We start from the raw sequence: 27397 nt of genomic DNA on the forward strand, positions 1-27397 counted from the left end.
CTTTTGCTCTCATTGTTTTCGGAAAGTAAGCTTAGACAGGATAAGGAACAATAAAAGTATTAGTCGCGCAAATAAATAAATGAGCTGCTCCACACCTTATAGTATGTGTTGCATAGATCCAAGTCAGTGAGAACATTCCCAATGACGGCGGTTTGGTTTGACAAGCTTGCGAGGGTGCCAGGTCTGAAACAAATACATAAATAGGAAAAGGCTCAGAGAGAACAAAAAACACACTGTGGGAAAAGTACACTTCAGTAATGCATGTTGTCATTCTGAAACTTTCAGACCATGCTAGTGTGGATGACTTGGCATAGGACACATTCTGATGTTACAAACCCACCACAATTGTTTACAATAAAGAAATAAAGACTTGATACATGCAAACAAGCAATACATACCAAAACAAACAGAAAACAATGAGTACGATGGGAGGCTGATAATATGGGAATAAAAACTGATATCATAACACAACTGTCTCCAAATTTAACGAGCAATGGCAACACCAATAGGTCACATATTGGTTGCCAGGCCTTTCAGTTTTGAAATGCATGTTGATTTTACATGGGTTTTCATGAACGCTTATGGTTGGATTAGATACCAAGCCTTTGCCCATGAAAAGAATGGCTAAAAGCAAAACACTTTTTTAGTCACAAAAAGCACACCATGGGAAAAGTACACTTCAATAATGCATGTTGTAATTCTGAAACTTTCAGACCATGCTAGTGTGGATGAATTGGCTTAGGACACATTCTGATGTTACAAACCCACCACAATTGTTTACACTAAAGAAATAAAGACTTGATACATGCAAACAAGAAATACATACCAAAACAAACAGAAAACAATGAGTACCATGGGATGCAGATAAAATGGAATAAAAACTGATATCATAACATGATTGTCTCCAAATTTAACAAGCAATGGCAAAGCCAATAGGTCACACATTGGTTGCCAGGCCTTTCAGTTTTGAAAACCATGTTGATTTTACATGGGTTTTCATGAACACTTATGGTTGGATTAGATACCAAGCCCTCGCCCATGAAAAGAATGACTAAAAGCAAAACACTTTTTTAGTCTCAAAAAGCACACATTACCATACTAGTCCCTGACACTGTGTGTGAAAGTGCTCCTCACAATAGTGCATAATACCAATTGGGTTGGCCCATTGCCCCATGCTCTATGCAGTAATGGACAGAAAGAAATATGAATAACACAGTACTAGACCAATGGATGAAGAGGACTGCTAGAAAGACCCTTTAACTACTTTAGTAAAATTAAAAGGTCTTGGCTAACACCAGACCTAAAAATAAACACACAATAAGAGTTCATCCAAAATAAAAGATGAGGTGGAATATTTGGATAACAGAGCATGCATACTAGAATTTCCAGGCTCAGGTCAAATCAGGGGATTTCCGTGATTATTCTTCAGTAGAGTGAATAACATAAATCTTTGCAAACATCTGCTGTCATGGCTATATCTTACACATATGTGCCAAAAGTGTATGTGGCTGTTCACACTGAAGTGTGCAGTGGCAGCAGCTATGTAGCTGCGACAAGTCTTTAACACATTTTCCACTAGTGAAACAGACACATCAAATAATATCTGGTCAGTATTCTCCTATAACTCTTCTTGACACTCACCCCTATCATTACTACTAGGCATATATCCACAAATGTCTGCTAGAATAGCGAAATGTCTTCTAAGACTCGAGACAGAGTTATTTAAACAATCTTTATTGCGTTACATACAATTGCATTCACAATGATGGCAAATATTGGTAGAACCCAGACAATAGTATATAGCACACTTCCCTATACCTTTTATCACATACAACATATGTTACCTCTTTAACCTAGTTCCCCATGGTCTGCAGCACTCTAGTCTGCTCTTTCAATAACTGAAAGTGTCAGTGTAAGACGTCATAAAAAGAGTGTGCATTTGTTCATCACTAATAAGTTTATCGAGGTATCTAAGGTACGGTGATGTTTCACCAATACAGCAACATTTCTGTTGTGATTAAATCCAACAACAATTTGTGATTGATTAGCATTATTGTCTGGAGCCTGTGGAAAACGTGTCCTCTCCAGCCGCTTTCCACCGTTGTTCTTCCCTGAGTGTTCCACACCATGCATAGCAACTGTGGAACACATTTAATGATAAAAAAATAACAGATCCCCCTTCCTTTTGAAATACAACACATAATAAAATAAAATAAAATAAAATGAAATATGAACAAAAGCATTGAAAATTAATTCTAGTACTTAAGACCACCAATACTTATAATATTTTCTAGATATGAGTAAAACTCTAATGATCATATATCAGCTTGTGTAAAACCACAAATAAATCATACTTATAATTAACCCAAGAAAACCTTCTCTCCACACACAAAATCTTTAAGCCACTGGGCGGTTTCCTTAATCTCACTTCTACCAACACTTCTTCCCCCTCACCACCATCAACATCCTCATTCACTTCACGACATTCCACATCCATGTTCACTTCAACACTATTCTCATTCTTGTCATTCTCCTTAAGATAACCCTTCCTTACTTATAGTATCATTTAACTCCTCTTCCAACTATTTAAAATCCTGCGTTGAAGGGTTATGTCTCCTAGCTTCCCTACACACCTTGTCCCCACTCTTGAGATTCCATACTTTTCCAATGCTCACTCGGACTGCGTTATTAAATACATCTATTACTTCCTCTGGTTCATAAAATTGACTGTCCTTTTATCACCTTACCTGGTTTCTTAACACAAATCCAATTCCTCACTACAATGTCAACTGATTTAGTCCCATGCTGCTCATCATAAAGTTTTTTTCATATCAGCATGTTTTTCTTTCATACTATTCTGAACTGATTCCAAAAACCACTGTACAATATTGAGTTGATGCAACCAATTTAGACTGTCCCGCCTATTACAAGTGGTGACAACTCTGTTACCTTAGTCTTCATCACTCTGTATGCCCATACTGCCTTGTGTAACTCTTCTTCTCAATCCATACCACTAACAAAGACTGACTGAATAACTCCCTTAATCACCCTGTTGAATCTTTCCACCATGCCGTTACAACTAGGATTATAAAGGGAAGTAGTTTTATGTTGCACACCAATCCTTTTGAAGTATTCTTTCGATGCCTTGGACAAGGATTGGACCCCATTGTCACTTAACACCACCTTAGGTAAACCTTCAGACACAACAACCTTCTCTAAGAATTCCAAAACACATTAAGAGTCTGCTTTCTCCACGATTTCTAAAACAGGCCATCTTGTAAACAAACTATTACGTATTTTTGTTCTTCACCAATCAGTCCTACAAAGTCAATTGCTACAAATTCCCACAGTTGTTTCTGCAAAAAATATTCACTCATTGGTGGTCTGAATGTTTGTAATGTTTTGTCAGCACTGGAATACTTGGGACAATTTCTCACAAACCTTTCAACTTCAACATCCACATCTGGCCACAAAATAAACTCCTTACCACACCTTTTGGTTTTACAATACCAAAATGTCCTTCATGGCATAGCTTCACAATTATTTTCCTTAAGCTTTTAGGAGGAACAATCTGCTCACCCCTGAAAATTGTACCATTCTCCACAGACAACTGCAATCTCACTTCCCAAAAAGGCTTATCCTCTTCTTGCAATTTACTTTTATCAGGCTAATTTCTTTACAAGAAATTCTTAACTTCAGTTAGTACTACATCCTTATCATATTCAGACATCCACTCTTCCCTGCACACAGTATGACTACCATCAGCATGTACAAAAGCTACATGAAAATTATTCCAACTTTCATCCACACACTCTTTCAACTTGGTAGGCATTTTAGATAGGAAGTCTGACATTGGATTGTCTTTGCCAGGTAAATATACCAGTTTATGTATGTAATCCTGCATTCTTATTGACAATTTGGCAATCCTTGCTGAAGCATTCACTGTACCCTACGTTGTCAACAATTTCACTAGTGGCTTATGATCACAAAAAATTGCCACTGGTTTTCCCCAAACAAAAGCTCTGAAATGATCCAAAGCCCAAGCACATGTCAACGCTTCTCTCTCAATTATGAGATACTTTTCCTCAGTTGGAGATAAAGCTCTACAAGCAAAAGATATTATAAATTCCATTCCATCCTTATCCTTCTGGCTTAGTAGTGCACCCAATCCTTTACTGCTGGCATCCGATGTGATACAGTTATGCAAGTTTGGCTCAAATAATTGCAAGGCTTAAACTTTATCAATTTCTGAAGTGATGCGGGTGAATTCTTCCTGGCACTCCTTAGGCCATTCAAATTTTACTTTGTTTTTCAACAGCTGCCTTAAATAGAGAGCAAACCATGGAATACATTTAGCACTGTATTCAACTAATCCTAAAAAGGATCTGACATCATCTTTAGAACTTGGCAATGGAGCTTCTTTGATAGCGTTCACAAGAGATGCCTTTGGTCTGACTCCTTGAGCTCCAATGCCATGACCCAAATAAGTGACACTGTACCTAGTAAATTTGCATTTTGAGAGTTCCACTATTAATCCACTTTTCTCTAATATGTTCATCACCTCCTTCAATCTTGAATCATGTTCTAATTTGTTCCCTCCATAGAATAGAATGTCATCCTGGAAAAACTTTTTTCCAGTTTTATTTCCAAATAACTGAAACATAAGTCTTTGAAAAACTGCAGCAGCAGATGCTAGCCTAAAAGGCATCCTGTTAAATTGGAAACACCTGAAAGGTGTAATAAACGCTGTGTGCTTTTGGAGTCAGGGGGTCAAAGAAATCTGATGATACACAGTGGATACATCTATAGTGGAAAATATTTTTGCATCCTTTAGAGAGAGAACCATTTCATTAATCCTTGGGGGGGGGGGGAATGATCAGTAACAATATTATTGTTCAAATGGCGCAAATCAACACATAGTCGAATCTTACCATTACTGCGCCTGGCAACCACCAATGGAGAAATCCATTCTGAAGCTTCAATTCATTGTATCAATCCTAAGGCTACCAATTTCTCCAGCTCCTTTGAAACTTGATCTCTAATAATAATAGGAATGTTCCTAACCTTGTGTACCTTCGGAACCGTATTAGTTTTCAAAATTAAACAGTGTTCAAAACCCTTCAGATTACCCAAAGTCGTGTTAAAAACAGAAGGAAATTTGCACAACATTTCCTTAGCAAAATCTAACTCCTCATCCACAAATTTCATTTGTTCATCACTGTTGGGATCAAGAACAATGTGCAATTTACCTTGATCAATCCAGCCAACTATTGGTGGTCCTTTCTTACTTATGTACAACTTACCCTGTGTAGACCTATTTTTAAATCTAAAAGTTAACCATCTATAACCCAACATGTCAATTTTCTCTCCACTGTACCCTGGGGGCTGTATTGCTGATTCACATAATTCCCCACCAATTTTCCTTACAAATTTATCTCTCCATACCTCTTCATTTACAAAGGTATATGGCGAACCTGAATCTGCAAACATTTTCAATTTGACCCCACCAATGCCTATTTGACACTCTTATTTTTTTATGCTTCTCATTATTACTCAGAACCAAATTCTTTGAAGAGCCCACAATATTATCATTCACATCACACTCGCCAACCTCTGCATCCTCCTGTTCAGAGTCTTCAAATACACATTTCACGTTATTGTGTTTTTTTTCCTGCAAACCTTCGCAAAATGACCCATTAAACTGCGATTACTACATTTCCTTTGGACAGCTGTACAAGTCTTGCTGTACGCTAAGTGATCCTTACTACCACACCTACAACATCTATTTTTTTCTTGAGAAGAAAACTTTAATTGGACATTGAAAGTCTTATTTGTAGATTAGGAGTTTATTTTACAAACAACCTCAGTTTCTTTATCCTTTGGCAATAACTCATTGGCATATCTGCCTGACATCTCTGCTTTACGCACAATATTCATAACATCCTCAAGTGATGATCGCCATTTACCTATAAATGTTCTTGAATACTCTGGCTACGAACATGCATAACTAATTGGGCCCTAATTAATTCATTTTCTTATGCCCCAAACTTGCAATCAATAGCTAATTTTTTATGTTCAACTACATAACTATCCACCGTTTCATTCTCATTTTGCTGGAATTTGTTTTACCTAGTAATGCCCATACAAACCTTTGGTGTAAAATAAGTGTCAAGATCTTTCAATGCCGCCTCAAAGACATTCAAATCTTCAACTACTGGAGCCTTTAACATTTAGTTATACACCCTTAACCCATAAGGACCTAAGGAATTTAGTAAAATTAATTTTTTTGTTCAGGTGACATGTTGCCAGAATCATGCACAGCAGCAATGTAATTCATAAAATACTCCTTCCACTTCATCCATTTAATAGTTGGCTCAGTACCTGTTGGCCAAAATGCATGTGGTGGACATATGCTGAAAGTCTGTGTTGCCATTACTTGATAATTACTCTAAAATATTTTGAAGAACAATAGTGCCAGTGCTCCGTAGTGAAACATGATAGTTGTGCAAATGTTATTATATGTGCATCCACGTAGCTAAAACGCCAAGGTTTCCATTGTATTCAATGAAGGTTGATCCAACAAACAAAGATGGCCACCGAACAATGTGTCATGTCGATTTCACTGGAAATTTGGGCTTATTACATTAAAGTGAGATAAACCAGCAACGTTTGTTTCTGAAGTTGGTAGAAGTTTAAGTACAGCGCGCAATGATTTCCTGACAATTCTCACACGTATTAGAGTTGTCAGAATGTGCGTATTTGAGTTGTTAGCAGCGAAATCGGCACGAGGATCCCCGCAACGTTAAATACCCTTTCTATTCTCTCTCTAAAAAAAAAAAAAAGAAAACGAAGATTTCCTTTGAAGATATTTTCCCTGTAGAATTCACACTCACTGCGCTAAGCTTTCCTGCCGCTTCAACGATTCACACAGTAGTTGAGTGGAACAGACTGCAAATATCTGCCACAGTCTCTGAAATCCACAACACGCATATATTCTTCACTCCAGATGCTCATCGCCAAATTGTTGTGATTAAATCCAACAACAATTTGTAATTTAATAGCTTTATTGTCTGGAGCCTCTGTAAAATGCGTCCTCTCCAGCCGCTTTCCACCGTTGTTCTTCCCTGAGTGTTCCACACCGTGCATAGCAACAGTGGAACACATTTAATTATAAACACAACAATTTCTTTTAACATTTTTGGTGAAACCTTTCAAAAGATTATGGAACTGACCAAATTCATCAGACGATTTGGTCCATTTGTCTCTCTTAAAAGTTTGAGACGCATATAAAACACATATATAAAGCATCATTCCATTCCATCCTTTGACCTATAATATTTCAAAGACAACAGCGTTTTTGATGCCACATAAACTAAGTAGCTTTCAATTGCAATTATCAAATGGCAGGCAGGCAGGATATAGGCAAATAAGGCAAAGCATGCATGACGGTATTCTGTGAATATTGCTATGATGATCATATTCATCCTGCATGCATTTTGATTACAAGGCATCTCATTATGGCCCTGATGATAACGTGTTTGGTAATTATAAGACGCATTCATGGTACACTTGACTGGGCAACTCAAATAGATTGCCAGAGTTGTGGAGCCTACGTTTTATGCACATTAGTAAAATAGTGGATTCACATGATAATTCTTTAGTGAACCTTTTCTTCACTTGTTTGACCATATAGTCAGTGTTCCACTAAAGAACTCAAATATCGATGTACTAGGGAATAAGGCGAAGGTGACCAGAATTCTGGCATCTTGCCTTTTGGCTCCTGTGGGTGGAGCGAGGATGAAGTTGGGTGGGTAAGGGAACTGGCCATCCTTAAATCTGCTGCACCACACCATCGGCTGGCACACTGCATAAGGATAACAATATCACTTGACCTAACATACTGACCTCAGTACAACTACTATAGGTGGGGCTGCAGTACATGGATCTGAAAGTTTTTTATCTGGATCCCAATCAAAGCAAAGGTTACGAGCAAGGCTCAAAGAAAATGCCAACATAGAAGTCAGTGGCGGAGTCAGAACAGATATGTAGGTTCCTGCACAAAGACAGAGCCTGACTTTAAAGGAGGGGAGACCAAGAACCGTTATACTGCCCAACATGCAGCTACCAGAGTCACCAAAAGAGGGGTAGGAAAAGTGCTAAGAGGAGAAACCCCAATATTTGTAGAAGCAGTAACGGCAGGGGTGGTGCCAGGCACAGACTCTCTCTATATGAAGGAGGGCTTGTTGGTCAGAACTCCAGAAGCAGAGGACCTGACAAGGCGTATCGAGATTAGTCCTTTTATAGTAGGAGGCAAATTAAGGATAGATGGATGAAGTCAGGGACGGACAGGAAAAAGGGGGGACAACAGAAGTGCTCTCAAGGAGTGTCCTGAATGAACCTTCCGTATTTGCGGGGAGGACGGAGTCCTCCACAAGATTAGGAAAAGAAAGAGAGAGAGGCCTGTCTCAGCTTCCTATGGATATTTTAGTGACTAACGGGCTCTGCACTCCTTATGAACTACCAAATGACAGTGAATTAATAATCAATGGACTAGAAATACATGAAGTAATGTTTCAGTCTGTGCTTACTGAAAGAATTACTGAAGAAATAATCAAGCACAGTCATTTCTGGAAAACGTCTTTTCTAAAAAGTGTTGAGGTGCCCTGAGGAAACGTTGTTCTTTTAGTGACATTGGAATTTATTAACCATCCTGCCATGCATCCATGACACTACACACTTATGCTGTTGATGATACTTTGCCTACACCTTGAACCTGTGAATAAAACCACATTTACTTCAATTACATCTATTAGTGGCTTTCTCTGCACCTGACGTAATATGACAACTTGACAGTAAAACATTTCAGTTTCTGGGGATTTTTTTTAGAGAATTCCTGGAATATTTCTGCCTAGCTGTGGCTTTTGGAGTTTCTGAAGAGTACTCACATGTGCAGGGTTACACAAGTATAAATGTACTAGGTATACCTTTACTTATATAGAAATATAACAAAAAAGAGCATTTGACACTTTTTTCTTTTTTGTTTATAGCGAAAATATTTTCCCACTGATAAATCCCCTCACTCTACACCACTACATATTTTCAGGTTTTTCCCTCCTCTTACAATCCGTGTATAATGCCTTACTTACTTCTGTCCTTGACAAGAATATATGTCATACTGTAACAAGGGTGGAAATGTGTCTTTCAAATGTTTCTGAATGCCTGTTTTTAACTACTTAAGCAGGTATTTCCTACTTTGTCCGCCCAAAAAACTGCTGCTGTGAACATATTTTCTGAGTAATAAAATTAATGTTCTATGTGAGCAAATTCCCTTCTAAGCGTAAATTGATGAATACCAAACGTGAGTTTGTAGTAGCAAATGTCAACATTTGTGCTCACAAATTCAACTAAGATGAAGAGATCACTTCGTTAATCAGGTCTTTCAATGTTAGGGAAACTTTTTTTATTTTTTTCATTGTCTATTCATTATCTGTTGATGAAGCAAATATCTGCATATTCTTAATAGTGATGTGGTTAGGATGAAATAAAGTCCACAGAAGCAATACAAAGCATCACTTTGTAAATATAGGAGGTACATATTTTGCCACTGATTATGCCATCACAATTCAGTATAGAGCTAAGTGTATGTGATGCACATGAGAGTTTGTTCTGAATGTGCATCAGAAAGGTTGAAGTTTTGGGTCTGTGTAGGATTCCTATTATCTTTCCAGATATTGTTTCTCTTTGAGTGACTAATAGTACTTTGTGGAAGCTGGCTGCCAACTGTCTTCTGCAGTGGCCAACTACAGAGGAAAACTGAGTCAGTTAATGAATCAGGATTGCAAATATTATGCTGCAAGATGATTAAGCTTCATCTCCCCATGTGAAGTTGAGGCACTCCAGCTTTCCATAAAGCTTGGATAGAAGCGGCTTACCACAGCTACTTTTGCTACATAGTCAATATCAGTCATGGAAACCTTGTCTTGAATTACTTTCCACAGAACTAATTCCTGTTACTATAGCGTTCATTGCCCTTATTGCACTATGACTTTTCAATGCAGACATGCTTCAGTGGAAAAAGCATTGTGTACCTCATCCACACTGCTGCTAGCTCTATGCATGGCTATTGTTATACGTAAGGATCACTGACACAATATTGTGGTAAACAATATCGCTGGCAAAAAGTTTCAGTCAAAAATATTGTTTACCAAACTATTGTGATCCTATGCGTATAATGTTAAGTACAAATCTATCAGAAAAAAATATTGTTGACTATAATATTATCCAAAAATAGGCACAAATATCGATTTTTTAATATAAATAGAGTTTGAAGTAGTAAATGTTAAACATTTTAATATACACTTTTAATATATTGCAAATTAAATATATTGCACTAATATTGAATGTTATGTATACATTTATACGTATATGAAGACAAAAAGACGTGTTTATATGTATATATATATATATGCGTGTATAGACATATATCTACACATAGTAAAACATAATAATGAACATATTTATTTTACTTTACATTATTTTTTTGAATATCTTAAATGCATTTCAGTGAATATATATAACAATATTTGTTTTACACTATGAGGGTCATTCTGACCCTGGCGGGAACCGCCAAATGGCCGGAGGCCATTCTGGCTTTCCCGCTGGGCCGGCGGGCGACCGCCAAAAGGCCGCCTGCCGGCCCAGCGGTAAAGACCCTGCAACTAGGAAGCCGGCTCCGAATGGAGCCGGCGGAGTTGCAGGGGTGCGACGGGTGCAGTGGCACCCGTCGCGATTTTCACTGTCCGCAAAGCAGACAGTGAAAATCTTTATGGGGCCCTGTTAGGGGGCCCCTGCACTGCCCATACCAGTGGCATGGGCAGTGCAGGGGCCCCCAGGGGTCCCACAACACCCGTTCCCGCCATCCTGTTTCTGGCGGTGAAAACCGCCAGAAACAGGCTGGCGGGAAGGGGGTCGGAATCCCCATGGCGGCGCTGCTTGAGGATTCCCTGGGCCAGGGGAAAACCGGCGGTTCCCCTTTTCTGACCGCGGCTTTACCGCCGCGGTCAGAATGGCCCTGGAAGCACCGCTAGCCTGTTGGCGGTGCTTCCGTGGTCCCCGGCACTGGCGGTCATGGACCGCCAGGGTCGGTGTGACCCCCAATATGTCTTAAATTTAAATGTATTCATATAAAAATATCTATGTATATATTCATGTTTTTTTATATTTTAAATGCATTACTGTGAATTTGTTTTACGCAATAATATTTTTTATATTTAAATCTATAAATTAATATAAAAATATATATCTATATTTATTCATGCTAATACATGTAAAATATTATTAAAACGAATGTAATGTAAAGTAAATATTTGTATTAATTATGTTGCACTACATATACATATATATAAATATATATGTGTATATATTTATATATAAATATATAGTGTAAAATATACATTCCCAAAAACGTAAATATTTTTCAAAAGAAAAGGCCCAAAAAAATTAAGTTAGACCGAAAATAAAATATAAAAAAATGAAAATTCCAAAAACACATTTACAAAAATTCTATAAACATTAAAATAAATAAAAAAAAACACTTAATGTAAAATATTTAAAAACAATTAATGCTATAAACTCTATTTAACCAATACTATGAAAACTATTGGAGTCTAAGAATATTAAAAATACTATTCCCACTCTACTTTATGAAATGGTAGGAAAAGTGTTGGACCTCGGAAGAGTAAAATTAGCTATTCCTACTCCAGTTTGTGGAACATTAGTATAAGCATTGGACTTCAGAGGGGTGAAATTAATATAACCAGTCCAAACAACACAACAGCAGGGAAAAAGTGTTGAACTGCAGGTACATTTACTGTTCTTACTCAACAGTAAGGAAAACAAGGGATTTTGGAGGGCTAAAGTTTGCTGCTCCCTCTACAGTCTTTGCAGCAGTAGCAAAAGTGTTGGATTTCAGAGGGGTCATTCCCTCTCCAGCCAGCACTACAGTAGGGAAAGTGTTGGCCTTTGAAGGGGCAAAATTTACTATTCTGTCTTCAATCAGTGCAGCAGTAGGGAAAGTGCAGCCCCTTAAGGGATAAAATGTACTATTCCCACTGCAGTCTGTGGAAGAGTAGGAAAAGTGTTGATTTTCAGAGGGGTAAAATTTACTATTCCATCTCCAAACAGCGCAACTGTAGGGAAAGTGCTGGACTTTGTAACATTTACCATAACCACTCCAGTGTGTGAAACAGTAGGGGAAGCATTGGATTTTGGATGGGTAAGATTTACTATTCCTACTCCAAACAATGCAACAGTAGAGACATTGTTGAATTTCAAACAGGTTAATTTTTCTATACCTAATGCAGTCTAAACAAGAGTAGGGAAGGTTCTTCACTTCAGTCATTACATGTGTGAGTAATATCATGAATGTATAAAAATGTTAAAAATTATTAATTAAAATAAACAAACAGATATGAAATAAGAAACAAATCAATTTGCATAATTACTATTCAATACAATAATTATCAATTCATAAATAGTTATTATTCAGTTACTAATTAATTAACTTCTAGCCCTATTTCTGTAAAAACCTAGTAGCCCGAACCTAAAATATAACTGCATATTAAGTATTCCATAATATACATATTTAAAATCAATTAAATAATGAACAATTAATAATTAATTGTTAATTAACTATTACTTAATTAACTTTCCAGCCTAGACCCCAACAAAACTAGCAGTCCACAACTAAAATATAATTGAAATAAATAAGTATTCCATAATTTAAATATGTAAAATAGAATTAAATAATTAATTTACAAATAATCATAATTTGTTTTAACTACCTACCCTATACCCCTGCAAACCTAGCATCCCTCAACCAAAATATCACTAAACTAAATCAGATTTCCATATTTTACATAATTAAAACATACTTATACACCTAATTAAACTTTCTTAATAAATTAATCATTAATAAGTACTTAATTAACTTTCCACTCTAGACCCCTACAACCCTAGTGGCCCACCACTAAAATATAAGTAAAATAAATAAGTATTGCATAAATTACTTAACTAACATCAATTAAATAATTATTAGCAATTAATAATTAATTGTTAATTCTTACTCAATTAACTTCCCACACTATACTCCTACAAACCTTGTTGTCAATATCACATAATTTACATAATAAATGTCAATCATATATTGAGACAAAATGTATTATGTAATTCATATTAATTAACTGATTTACTTCATACTCTATCCCCCTATAATCCAAACAACATGCTATGACACTATACATTACTATGGAAAATTAAATATAAAATTCTAAATTACTTAAAGTTACAGTCTATTGTTCAGAGGAAAAATAACCTTCATATAAACAATAGTAAGACATAAAATTAATAAATCAACTAAAATACATTCACATAATTAAAACATGAAATATGTAACCACTATCCTATTTAAAATGATATTACTGACCTAAAGAAAGTATGTTGTTGTCAGCACTATTTGTATACCATTATATATTTTTTCTGATGTTCCTGCCTCCCGATATTTTAAATCGGTATTTTTTCCAAACACTAAGGGCTTCATTATGAAGTTGGCAGTCTGTCCACTGGATCACCAAAAAAATGGTGGGGAGGCGGCAGCAAGCCGGTGGCTTCCCCACTGTCATATTAAGATGTTTCCTCTGGCCTGACTGGCAGAAACAGTGCAGCGGCATTGGCTTCAGCTCTCAGAGAGAGCCGAGTCCAATGCTGCCGTACACAGCACACTCTCAATGCATGCTGTCTGCCTTGACATCGTTGTGGGCATTGCAGGATCCCTGGGGCCCCAACTCTGCCTTTCTTCCAGCCTTTTCATGGCAGTGATACCGCCATGAAAAGGCCGTCGGAAAGGAAAATCATAATCAGCATGGAAGTGCCAAAATTGGTACTACTGTTACGGACCACGACTCGCACTGCCGCCAACCCGTCTGGATCTATGATACTGGCGGTGGCCACAGTGCAATGGCAGTCCAGCCACCAGCATTGTAATGTGGAAGTCAGACCGCCAAGAATGACCACCACCACGGGTACGGTGGTCCATGGACCACTGTACTCGTAATGAGGCCATAAATGTATATGGCCTCTAGAAATCTTCATGAACCGACCAATCTCTCAATTCATGACATTAAGATAGTCTTGTGTGCGATAGTCCAATTGCACTACACTCCATTCAAATATATTTACTTTATTCCAGGCTTTCTAGGACACTACACACTCAGGTCTCACCTTGCGATCCTGCTCAGCTCAATCCTCACTTCCTCTTCTACTTTATGAACACTTCTGTTTGTCTCTTTTACAGTAGCACCCAGTTTAGCAATGGAAAACGCAGCTCATGTCTGCAAGCAGAGCAGGAGTTTTAATAAACCACATCCCTAACATTTGTTATCACATGAGGAGGTTTACCCACAAATGAGAAAGGAAACTGATTCCAGGAAGAAAAAAAACAGTTTGTAGAACACATTCTGATATGCAGCATTCATGTCAAGACTGGTTTCCTTACAAACATGATAGCGCAATCCTCCTTTGGATGTTTACAAACTCTTCTAAAATAGAAGGAATACAAAACATGCAGTTTTGCAAGGGCTAAAATGCTATCAAGGCAACTAATAGACTGATGGACTAAGCAAATTTGTACAGGTCACTCTAGCCAGAAATAGGTTCCTTTTGGCAAATCCTGGTACATTTTTGTTGTCTTCAGAAAAAAGGAAGGTGGTCATTGAATTGCTATGCTGCTGAATCAAGCAGCAGCTTAGTGACTGGAAGGTATGTTGGAGATAGGGGGTAAGACATTGTTCCTGTGAATTAGGGTTCAGGCACTCAGATGGTGGGGAGACATGAGGTATAGGTTGAGGGTCTAAAAGGAAGTGTGAAAATGAAACAACATTAATGCACTTTGTTTATATAATAGCAGAGGAGTTTCGGTTAGAGTTCACTGTTCATAGGCAAGCAAACAAATCAGCAGTCTTAAGAGTACAGGAAGGCTGTTGGTCTGTTAGCTAGGTCAGTAACTACTGAATCAATACCAACTTTAAAAATGTCATTGTTAGACTTTTCATCCTTGGCGTGGTCTCCCTTAACTTTTTGCCTCTGTTCCCCTGGTTGTTGATGTGTGCTGGACTCTGTTTTTGCTGATTTTGTTACTCTGGGCACTTTACCACTGCTAACCAGTGCTGAAGTGCAAGTCCTCCTATACAAAATGTGTATGTAATTGGTTCATCCATGTTTGGCATATTTGATTTACTGGTAAGTCCTTAGTACAGTGCACTAGAGGTGCCAGGGCCTGTAAATCAAATGCTACTAGTGGGCCTGCAGCACTGGTTGGGCCACCCACATTAGTAGCTCTGTAATCATGGCTCAGACCTGCCACTGCAGTGTCTGTGTGTACAGTTTTAAACTGCCCATTCGACTTGGCAAGTGTACCCACTTTCCAGGCCTAAACCTTCCCTTTTCTTACATGTAAGAAACCCCTAAGGTAGACCCTAGGTAGCCCCATGGGCAGGGTGCAGTGTATGTTTAGGGTAGGACATATACAAATGTGTTTTATATGTCCTGACAGTGAAATACTGCTAAATTAGGTTTTCACTGTTGCAAGGCCTATCCTTCTCATAGGTTAACATGCCTTTAAATATGATTAAAGTGTAGATTCCCTTTGGGAGCGGATAGACATGTGGAGTTTGGGGTCTTTGAGCTCACAAGTTAAAAATACATCTTTTAGTAAAGTTGATTTTAAAATTGTGTGTTTGAAAATGCCACTTTTAGAAAGTGAGCATTTTCTTGCTTAAACCATTCTGTGACTCTTCCTGTTTCTGGATTCCCTGTCTGGGTCAGTTTGACAGTTGGGCTGTTTGCACCTCTCTCTAGACAGTGTCACAAAGGGAGCTGGGGTGTAGCCTGCATATCCTGATGAGCCATCTGTGCTAGGAGGGAGGGGATGAATGGTCACTCACACCTGAAAGGGCTGTGCCTGCCCTCACATAATTCAGTCTCCAACCCCCTGGTGTGTGTCTGGGGCCTGGCCTGGGCTTTTCACAAACAAGAGAGACTTTGCTTTGAAGTAAGCCTACTTCAAAGGGCAAAATGGGTATAAGAAGGGCACCCAAAACCACAGACTTTAGATCACTTCTGGAAACCAAGAGGAACCACTGCCTAGAGAAGAGCTGAAGAGCTGAGGAAGAAGAGTTGCCCTGCCTGTGACTGTGCTTTGTGGAGCTATCCTGCAGTTGTTGCTTCTGCCTGTGCTAGAGGACAAAGACTGGACTTTGTGTGCCTTCCTTCTTGTGAAGAACTCTCCAAGGGCTTGAATTAGAGCTTGCCTCCTGTTGAAGACTCAGGGACAGCAAAGTCTTCTCTCTGCCAGCACCTGGAGCCTCTGCTGAGACTCCTACCCTGCCAAGTGGTGCCCATCCAGTTCCTGAGACCCTGAAAGGAGAAGCTGGCAGAACAAGAGTAATAAATCCACGCACAGACCACCGTGCAGGGAAAAGATCGACGCAACTCTGAGACGTGGCTGAAAAATTGACGCGCCGCTGGCTTCATGGCTGAAATTGAGGTTTGCCTACACCGCGGCTGGAAGATCGATGCACGCGGCTGGAGAAACGACGCACAGCATCGCTGATGAAGGCTTGTGAGATCGCAAATCGCTCTGCATGGTTTTTTAACCATTGTGCGGCAGGATTTACGACGCAAACATCGCTGGGCATGGAAAAATGATGCAAGGCCTGCCCGGACCCGAAAGTGTTGTTCAGATCGACGCATCACTCTCCTGCGGAGAGAAGAAATGACACACACTGACCGGACTGAAGGAGAAACGACGCACGGTCTTGGTCGTGAGTTATATCGACGGACCGCAAGCCATTTTTGGCACACACTCGCCCATGCGGGGTTATTTTTGACGCGCCCAGGTACATTTCCACGCTAACAGCATTAGCGTTGCTTTAAAATTACTTGAAGACTCTTTTTGCTTTTTAATTGATAATTTGACTTGTGTATTGTGGATTTTTGTCATTTTGGTTGTGTTTTGTTTAGATAAATATTCTCTATTTTTCTGAACCTGTGTTGTGTCATTTTGTAGTGTTATCATTGAGTTACTGTGTGTGTTGGTACAAATACTTTACACCTAGCACTCTGAAGTAAAGCCTGCCTGCTCATGCCAAGCTACCAAGGGGGCAGCTGAGGGTTAGCTGAGGGTGATTCTCTTTTACTCTGACTAGAGTGAGTGTCCTTGCTTAGATAGGGGGTAACCTGACTGCCAACCAAACACCCCATTTCTAACAGTCATCATGGAATGCAAATGGCCTCCTCCATCCCAGGTGGTTGGTGAAATGTAATAGAATCTGTCTTCTGAAGATGTCTCTTGTCTTTATGGATCTGCAGATTGTGAAACAATTTTGCTCCAGTTCATTGTTATGCATGTGACAGACTTCAAAATCAATAGATTTTTTTTTGTCCTCATACACCTCTGGCTTCAAGTCGACTCCGTACCAACTGATCACCCCTCTCGTATATCGAGATAACTAATGCGAGGGAGCCAGAATCTCTCTCACTTGACCCTTGGTACAGAAATCTGCCACCAGAGGAGGAGAGTAGTGTGGCCCCTAATCATTGGACACAAATGTGATAACACACTTCATTAATGTTTAACTCTCCCGTTTCCCTCCATTCCACCAACCGTGACCATATTTTTTCTTTCTTTTTCTTATTTGAAGTTTCCGCCACCATGTCCATCTTTGATGTATGGATAAGGGCGTCAAGCCAGTCTGTATATGGGGGGGGGATTCAGATACCCATTTCCATAAAATTTATCTTCTGGCCAAGAGTATTGCATAGAACAATACTGTCTTCCTCTCTCTACTGCATACGCCCCCTTCTCGGGTAGACCAAAGATTACTAAAGGAAGACGCGCTGAGATACATTGCTTCAAAATGTTTGAGATTGTTGCACATACTTTTTCCCAAACATAGTACACTTCTGGGCATTCCATAAACATGTGAATGTCTGACACACTTTGCAGACCACATTTTGCACAATTAATTGCTTCTCCCCTCTCATCCTAGGGAGAGAAATAAGCCAAGTGCAGAGTGAAGAGATGGTTCCTCCTTAATGAGGCAGGTTTAACTACCCTAAATAGTGTGCTCATTGATGCTTCGCATCTATCTTGTACTTGCCCCGGGGACATAATTTTCCCCCCAGAGGGTGTCTGGTAGCTTACAGTCGCCATCTAACGTGTCCAAATTTCCCCAGTACCAGCTTGATACCTTCTTAAAACTCCAATGGTCTTTAATTAGCTCATTCTCTAGCTAGTTTGCCGACCCCAAACTAACTGTAGCCCTCTGTGCCAAACTTCTCAGTTGAATGTACTTCGACCTAGAAAGGTTTCCTCCTGTCCGATCTGTAAGTTTTTCCCAAGATAGTAGAGAGCCATCCCTAACTAGGTCCCACCAATATTCGACCCCCGCTATCTTAGGAGGGAATGCCAATGTATCTATCAAACACTTGGGGTACCCGAGGAGTCCCAGGCCGGAGCCCATTGACTATAATACTCTATTCCTGCTGCTTGCTGCAACTTGTACCAGGCCTTTGCTGTATCTAGTAGTATTTTTAATCTCACTTTTTTAAAAGAATTTGGGGTCACTGGATTCATATAAACTATATATTTCTGCGCCTCTTTCCATGACTACCATAAATTTAAACATCTCTCCAATCGCTGAGCAGTCAAGGGACGTGAATAACACTCTAACATTCTTGAGGTGGAATTCCCACAAATAGTAATGTATGTCAGGAAGTGTAAGGTCCACCTTTTCTTAACTTCTGCGCAATTTCTTCCATGAAATCCTGGGGCCATTCTGAGCCCAGATAAGAGAATTTATGTTCTGTTGAAGTTTATCCAGAAGTTTTTTATCCATTTGTAGAGGGATAGAATTGTAAATAAAAGTCAGCTTTGTTAAAATTATCATTTTGACTAGATTGACTCTTCCAATAATTGTAAGAGGGAGGTGTGCCCATCCTTGCATTAGCTTACTACACTCTGTTAATGCTTTCTTTAAATTAACCAAAGGTATTTGTTACAATTCCTGTACATTTATTAGCCCTAAATACCTCATTGATTATTTAATGTGCCGGTTATCACCCTTCTGGTTCCATGCCATTATCTCTGTTTTGTCAGAATTAACAAGATAACCCGAGATCTTCCCAAATTCCTCCGCAATATTCAATAAAGTAGATAAGGTTATAGATAAGTTAGAGGTATAAACTAAGAGGTCGTTGAGATATAAAGCAACTTTCTTCACCCACCCCTTGCAACTTAAGGGGGGAATTGTGGAATTATGCCTAATCTTTCTAGCAAAAGGTTTCACAATCGATTTGTTGTTGTAATGAACGTGAGATAGATTTCTGCTTGTTGTGGAGTATAGGTAATTGTATAACGTCTTCAGGCCATCCCATTCAAATAAGGTCTGCCAATCTCTAATGAATAATCCTTTATTCCCAGTAGCTAAAATGGACCAATCAGATAGAATAGTCTTAGACTACAGACACTTAAAAAGTCATGCACGCACATAAGCTATACAAAACTCTCACAGCACGGCACTAATGAACAACCTAGTGCAAAAAAAATACAAAACAACATTGGATATTTCCAGTGGTTTCTTCTGCCAGAATATAGCACCTGAGAGTAGAGACTTAACAAGTTTCAGCGCAGTAGGCTCTCAGAAAAAAATTCTGTTGTTTACCCCAGGGTTACAAGAACAGTCCAGGACTGTTTGCAGCTCGTGTGACTGCAATTTTGCACGACATTGACCCTGAAGCATTGTCCTATGTAGATAATATCTATCTTACGGATGATGAATTGCTACAACATTTAAGATGGGTAGCCTGCATTGTTGTGGGATTTTCTGAATTTGTCTATAAATTCAACTTCAAGAAAACTAAAATAGCCTTCCTCAGCGTCCTGTTTTTGGGATATGAGCTGTTAACTGAAGGAAAGAGCCTTGCGCCACAATTCTTAGAGAAAAACGCACAATTACAACCTCCAAATACAATTAAAAAACTCCAATCTCCATTGCTTTTCCTACATTTTGGCAGAGCTTACATTCCTGATTATGCAACACACATAAAACCTTTATATGACTTAACACGTCTGGACTTTTCCAGTAAATGTTGGACAGTCGAACACACTCGTATTCTCAGAGAGCTGCAGACAGATATGCTAGCAGCATAACATCTACACACTAGGGACAATAAAACACACTTGGTCATCAGAATAATTGCTGGTGCATAGGTTTCACCTATGTAATGTTTAATGAGGGTGAGACCGTCCCGATTGCTGACAAATCACACTTGTACTCAGCTGCACAACAACGCTTTGCTCCCACTGAGAAAATTCTTACTGCTGTTCAGATGGCTGTCATTTAAGAAAGACCTCTAGCCCAAGGCAAACACATTATTGTTGTTTCTCCAATCCCAGCCTTAGAGGCTGTTACAAAAGCCAGCGTTCCTAACGCTAAAGCATTACATCCACGTTGGATACAATGGGCTAAATCTTTGACAGCCACTGATGTAGACTACTTTTTTGACCCAAAGTTACAAACTCAAGAATTTTTGCAATACGAACTAGAATATCCAGTTCCACCAAACACGTATTGATCAGTATCATAGAGTCATGTACACCGATGGCTCTGCACAACCGGCAACTGGCACAAAGCATCAATACTCTCCTGCTTGTGCAGTCGTAAGCGGCTACATGGAGGACAATACATTTTGTCCCCTACATACATTCACGCAAACCCTAGGGGATTGCACAGCACAACTAGCAGAGCTGAAAACATCCATAAATGGGCCCTGTAAACAATCAATGGGCTTCTGTCCTCCTCTATGGTGCTCCATCAATGTGTCCAGATTGGTTACATGATTTACATATTAGGAAACTCCATGTGATTAGAATATTCAACACATTTTGGCCTCCCTACTGTGGGCATCCTCAGGACAATGCACAAGGACTTATGCAGCACATGAATTTCACCTTTGAGCAAACAAAGAAGTACATAATTAAAAAAAGCAAAATTCTGCTCAAAAGGACTTGTCATATGTGTGTATATACAAAATATGTGAAATCCAATATGGGTGGGATCACACATTATAAATGAGTGTGCGTATATATTGACCTTGCACCAGGTGCTTTTTATGTGATATGATTCATCTCATGCTGTCAGTATGATTAGCTAGGATGCTTAGGAAGATTGTTGCCTCAGTTCATCCCCAATCTATTACTCAAACAGTTGAGTAATAGTGAGCATAGCAAGCCTGATAGGGAAATAGAGGAACCAAAAGGGAAGAAAACATGGGAATCACATTAACAAGCCATATTTCTTTTAGAGAATGCAAATTGCCTCAGCTCCAGCAACCAAAAATTGGTGCCTCTACAGAGATGCCGGAAATTAGACTGTTAATCATAGACTCTCTGAAGTCCAAATACATTTATCTCAGACTCACCCTTGCCTAGGGAGATTGAATCCCACAAGGTAGGACACTATAGGGCCGTTGTTGGTCTCCATGTTCGCCACCATGTTCAAATATCAAGCCTCTATGGTGGTGGTTCAGAGAGATGCTTGTGGTTGGTCAGAACCTCTTCATTCCAGATTGGCTCTCACATTCTTGTTAGCTGCATTGATGGTATGGCGCCCAATCCAGCTCCATCTTATAATAATTAACTCATTCCTAAGCAGCTTTAGACCAATCAGTTGCTTAAGAAGTACAGTGGTTTTTATTATGTGGCATTAACAAATGACTGATCAAATTATGTACAATAGCAACACAGTTATTAGTAAGGCTCCCAGTTTTCGTTTTTTACAGATTTTTACACATGAATACAGACAAAAAATTATGGGGGTCATTATGACCCTGGCGGAAGGCGGAGAACCGGCGGTAAGACCGCCAACAGGCTGGCGGTCTTACTTTGTGGAATTATGACCATGGCGGTTACCGCCATGGTCATCCGCCGGTTCTCCGTTCCGCCCGCCAGGGCGGAGACGACCGCTGGGCTGGAGACCTGGGTTTCCAGCCCGGCGGCCGTCACTAGACTGCCGGCGGTATTTTGACCCGGCTTACCGCCGTGGATTTCCAGCGGTTTGAACCGCCATGAATTCCATGGCGGTAAGCACTATCGGTTCCAGGGAATTCCTTCCCTGGCACTGATAGGGGTCTCCCCCACCCTGACTCCTTCCCCTACCCCCCCACCACCACTGCCACCCTCCAAAGGTGGCAGGGTCCCCCTCCCCACCCCGACCCCCAACATCACATCACCAATACCCACACGACACATGCGCAGGCACCACCTACACACTTACACGCATGCACGCCGACATACATGCCTACATCCACACACACAGTCAGACACGCACACCCACATTCAAACATACACGCACACATCCATACAGACATACCCACAGACATACACGCACTCATTCCCATACACACAACACCCCCGCAAGCATACACGCACTCACACACCACTCTACATACACACATGCACACCCCCATGCACCCACACAACACACAACGCCCCCCTACCCCCCTCCCCTCACGGACGATCGACTTGCCTGGTCCGACGATCCTCCGGGAGGGGACGGGAGCCATGGGGGCAACTCTGATGACACCACACCACCAAGAGAACACCGCCACGGCGAATCACAGGACGTAATTCGCTGGGCGGTGTTCTGTTGGCATGGCGGTGGAGGTGGAGCAACCTCCAATTCCCCGCCTCCCGCCAGTATGGCTGTTGGCGGCTCTCCATCCGTAAAAGGACAGAGAGCTGCCAACGGTCATAATAGGCCGAGCGGCAAACCGCCACCACTGGCGGTCTTCCGCACGCCGGTCCCTCGGCGGTCTTTAAAAAAGACCGCCGAGGTCAAAATGACCCCCAATGTGTCTCCTGTTTGTTTTCATTTGTAAAAGTGAAAAAATACAGAAACTTGTGCTGCTAATGAGTGACTTTCCATGCTGTCTGTGGTGAATTCCAAGACAACAGATGAGCAGATAGACAGCATGAGGGGGTTAAGAACAGGCTAAGATACCTTTAAATATAGCCATAAGTTAAAACATATTTGTCACAAATTGCTAATATTTACCGTGGGTGTAGTGTTTTGCTATATTCAGTTGTTGAATGTGTTAACACATGACAGGCATCAAAGTAGGAGTGCATGTCAATCAGTTAAATAAATGTGGAAATGTATCATTTTTGATTTCACTTATTCTCAAACCACAAAATAAATATAGATAAATACTAATGAGATGGTCAAAAAATAAATATGGATAAATAGAGACGGAAATGTTAAAAAAAAATGAATACCATAAAACTGGGAACCCTAATCATTAGCTATATTATCAGTTAATCAGGATCAGCATTTTATCATTATTATCACTAAGTCCATTCCTCACCATCCAGAATTTTTCAATCAATCAAGCCTCACATTGTGCTAAAAAGGTGTCCATAGTGCCTCCCTTATAATTAGGGGTGGGTGAAATCTTAATTCCGCCGGGGTATTGGCAGAATTTGGTAATTCTGCATTACCTATGTAAAGTGGAATAACTGATTAAATTCCGCCACTTCGCCAGCGGAATTAATCTGCAGTGGTTTTAATTTTTAACAGGCTAGAAGAGGGACCAGTCCCTCTATGTTTAAAAATGACTACAGATAAAGTGTAATCTGCAGTGGTTTTTAAACATAGAGGGACTGCTCTTTCTTCAAGCCCTGTTTAAAGACCACTGCAAAGCAGTGCATACCCCTCCATGCCATTACATACTTATCTAAGGGTGCCGAGTGGCATGAGCAGCAAGGCTGTGCAAACCCCTTGGTGCCCTTACATACATACCCCTCGGCACCCTTTCTTGAGTATGTAAGGGCACCAAGTAGTATGCACAGGGGGTTAGTATCCCTCAGTGCCCTTATGTACTTATGTTAGGGTACCCAGGGGTATGCACTGTACTGCACTGCAGTGTATACCCCTCAGTGCCCTTAAATACATATCAAAGGGCACCAAGAGGTTTTCACTGGGGTGGATGTCCCTCAGTCCGCTTAGATACTTATGTTAGGGCACCTAAGGCTTTGCACTGCACTACACTGCATACCCCCTAGTGCCCTTACATAAGCATGTAAGGGTACCAAGGGGTATGCACTGGAGTGGATACCCCTCGGTATCAGTACATACTTATGTAAGGGCACTGAGGGGCAGGCACTGCAACTCGCGGTTCCCACTCTGCCCTTTTGTGGAATTCCATGGAATTCTGTGGAATTTGAATGTAATTCTGCAGAATTCCACTGAATGAAACTTCGCCAGTTCTGCCCACCCCTACCTGTAATGTGGGGTTATTACTGTTAGCACCATCCATATTATAATCTGTGTTGAGTTGTTTCTCACTGTATGTGAGTGCCCTGTGGAGTCCGAGGGGCCTGACATCTAATCCTGGACCTGTGTTGTGTGAATCTCTTTCTGACCTCTTGGGTTGGGCATCCTATGCAAGACAAGTTACAGGGGCATGTTGGATTTGGCACTAAATGCTCCACATGTGAAAAAGCTATCTCACTCCGATCCCAGTTTTTATCTTTGGACTTAAGGCCTGATTAAGATTTCAAGGTCATCAGTACAACGGGGGTGCGACTGCTGTCAAGCCAGCGCCCTCACCCCATCGTATTACGATGCTTCCATCAGGCTGACTGCCAGAAACATCATATTACAATGTTTCTGTCCATTAGCCCGATGGTAACAGTGCAGGGGGAGCCAAAGCCAATGCTGTTGTACCCCAGCACCTTCTGACTGCGCACTATTGCAGGCAGTGCGCATTCCGAGGTTGCTGTCAGGTGGGCCCCTGCACTGCCCACAACATGATTGTGGATAGTGCAGGGGCCCCCCTTGGCCTCCAGCAATGACTTTCTGCTGCCTTTCCATGGCGGCGCAACCGCATTGGAAAGGCAGCGGAAAGTGAAGTTGTGATCAGCACAGCAGTGTCACTATGGGCACCGCCGTGGCTGACCACGACTTTGACCGCCGCCAACTCGTCGGGATCCATGATCCCCGTGGAGGCAGCAGTCTCCGGGCAGTCTGACCGCCAGGTTCATAATCTGGTGGTCAGAATGCCAACAGTGGGGTGGTTGGATCACCAATGAGAGTTTGGCAATCTGTGGACCTCCAAACTCAGAATCTTCCAGTGGTGCATGACTCGAAGATGTAGCTGAGTCCCAGCTGGGTGATACCTTCATAGGCCATCCTCAGCCCCTTCATGCAGTCTTCTGGAAGTGGTAAAAATTAATAAATGCAACATTTCTACAACTGCTGGAAAAGGTCATTCCAGTCATGCAGCCCCTAGCTCCTCAAGACAGGCAGCTAAGCACCAGGTTTATCTCTGGCCCAGGTGCCTGTAGAGTTAAGTCCTCCGTGGTCATCTGGACAGTCTTGCAGTCAGGAGTCATTCTGCTTTTTGTGTCTTGTAACAGGCAAACAGGAGGCCAACTACTTGACCCGTGGGGAACAGTTCCAGCCCCTGAGTGCCTGCTGAGTCCTTAACTTGTTAAATTCTGGACCACTTGTTATAGAACATAACATTCTCGGGGGTGAGGTTGGTGGTGTGAGGGTTTATAAATATCTAAAAGACTGCCTTCTGCATACTCCTTTCAAGGAACTGGCATATTCAAAGATGAAGATGGTGTATGATTGTCTACAACAACATGTCTGCGTCATAAATAGGACGTTTCCAGTTGATTTTCAGTGTCTGATTCCCTGGGACACAGTTCATAACAGACACCTATGGCAGTCTTTTTTCCACAGGACAGTGAGGTTAACAGAACAAGTAAAGTATGTATTGGGACGACCATATGTTGGAGCACACCAGTGATTCAAAGGCCGGGACTACAAGCAGCTTGTGATTTTCTGGTGCCTGGGCACAGCTGCCAATAAAGCCATTGCTGTCACATTTCAATTTGTTATGAGTCACAGGCCACTCATTTATAATACATTAATTTCAGTCAAAGAAGCACTTTGGAGTGCACCACACTTTCAGCTCCTTCCATCTCCACACGTGTGCCTCTCACCCAACCTCCTATTGCTGTGATTGTCATAGATGCTAGCATCCTAGGTTTGAGTGTTACTCAAGGCACCCTAAAAGGAAAGATTTAGTGGTCAAGAAAAGGCCATCTTTCTTCTTCCTACTGACTTTTGTTGGAGGTGTGCAGGCACTCAAATATTTTCTATGAATAGAACCACCAAAATAGTGCACTGGTTCGCAAATCTAGCATGGCTCCAATGACTTACATATATCAACAGGGAGAAGCCAGAACTCTGATCTATTTTGAATAGTATGCTGGCAAGCAGACTCATTTGCATCTGCCCGTCCTCACACAACCTGTCATTGCATTTAATACTTTGTCACATGTGCCACATATTTGGGTATCTGATTTTTGGGCTTATTTGCCTCAAAGGACAGTTCTCAAATACAACAGTTCGGTTCCCGATTCTAAGGCCAATTCTTGAGTGATTGATCACATTAAAATATGCACTAAGAATCTGAATGTGCACCAAAGATTAATAAGCAATGCCATAAATCTGAACATAGATAATGGTAGTAATTCTTGACAAATTGGGATTTTTTTTTATACAGTGGTGCCCACCTTTACTGCAAAGAGTGCAATGACATAACAGTGGTAATTCTTTTTATGTTGTGGCATTCTTAGAATAATGGTGCTCAGTCATCTTGTAATGCGGGCATTGCTGTAATACCAGTAATTTTGGGCTTTTTTATAACATTGTCACTACTGGTATCTGAGGCCTCTAATTGTAAGATTAGTATAATCTTCCTGCATTCATCCATGAATTCACTCTCTCATTAATCCATCATGTGCTTAGAAATTAATAAAGCCATACTTCATGGACTAACGTATCAAAAAATTCACCCATGCCCTCTTCCACCAAACCATGTACTCACCCACCCAATGTATGTCCAAAGAACTGCAGAAAGTTCTTATATTATTCCTAGGGGACATCGGTAAGTCTGATGGGTGCTTGACTAGAATTACTGCCACACGCAACTACTATGCGTCCAAAGAAGACCTTTTTCAGAGATGAATTTTCAAAATTCCCCTAGCTTGGGTAAGTATTTTGTACTTCTTGCACATTGTAAGCAATTGTACTGGTCTGGTGAAATTACAAGTTGAAAAATGGACCCTCCATGCTGCTATAAATTGTCCTTCCAATGCCCACCAGCAGCCTAGCTCACACTGGGGATTTTTTTGTAATTTGACCCTCCTATACTGACTAAAGAACCGTGCAATGCGATTGGATAAAAAGATATAGATGACCTATGC

The 27397-nt window shown here is 40.5% G+C and overlaps 1 protein-coding gene across 1 annotated transcript in view; it reads left to right on the forward strand.

Annotated features, from left to right (window-relative positions):
- The window catches only part of CUBN (cubilin), a 1111275-nt gene that overhangs the window by 733174 nt on the left and 350704 nt on the right, over positions 1 to 27397 (forward strand). The window lies entirely within an intron of this gene.

The sequence above is a fragment of the Pleurodeles waltl genome, chromosome 10 (genome assembly GCF_031143425.1).
Source record: "Pleurodeles waltl isolate 20211129_DDA chromosome 10, aPleWal1.hap1.20221129, whole genome shotgun sequence".
NCBI lineage: Eukaryota > Metazoa > Chordata > Amphibia > Caudata > Salamandridae > Pleurodeles > Pleurodeles waltl.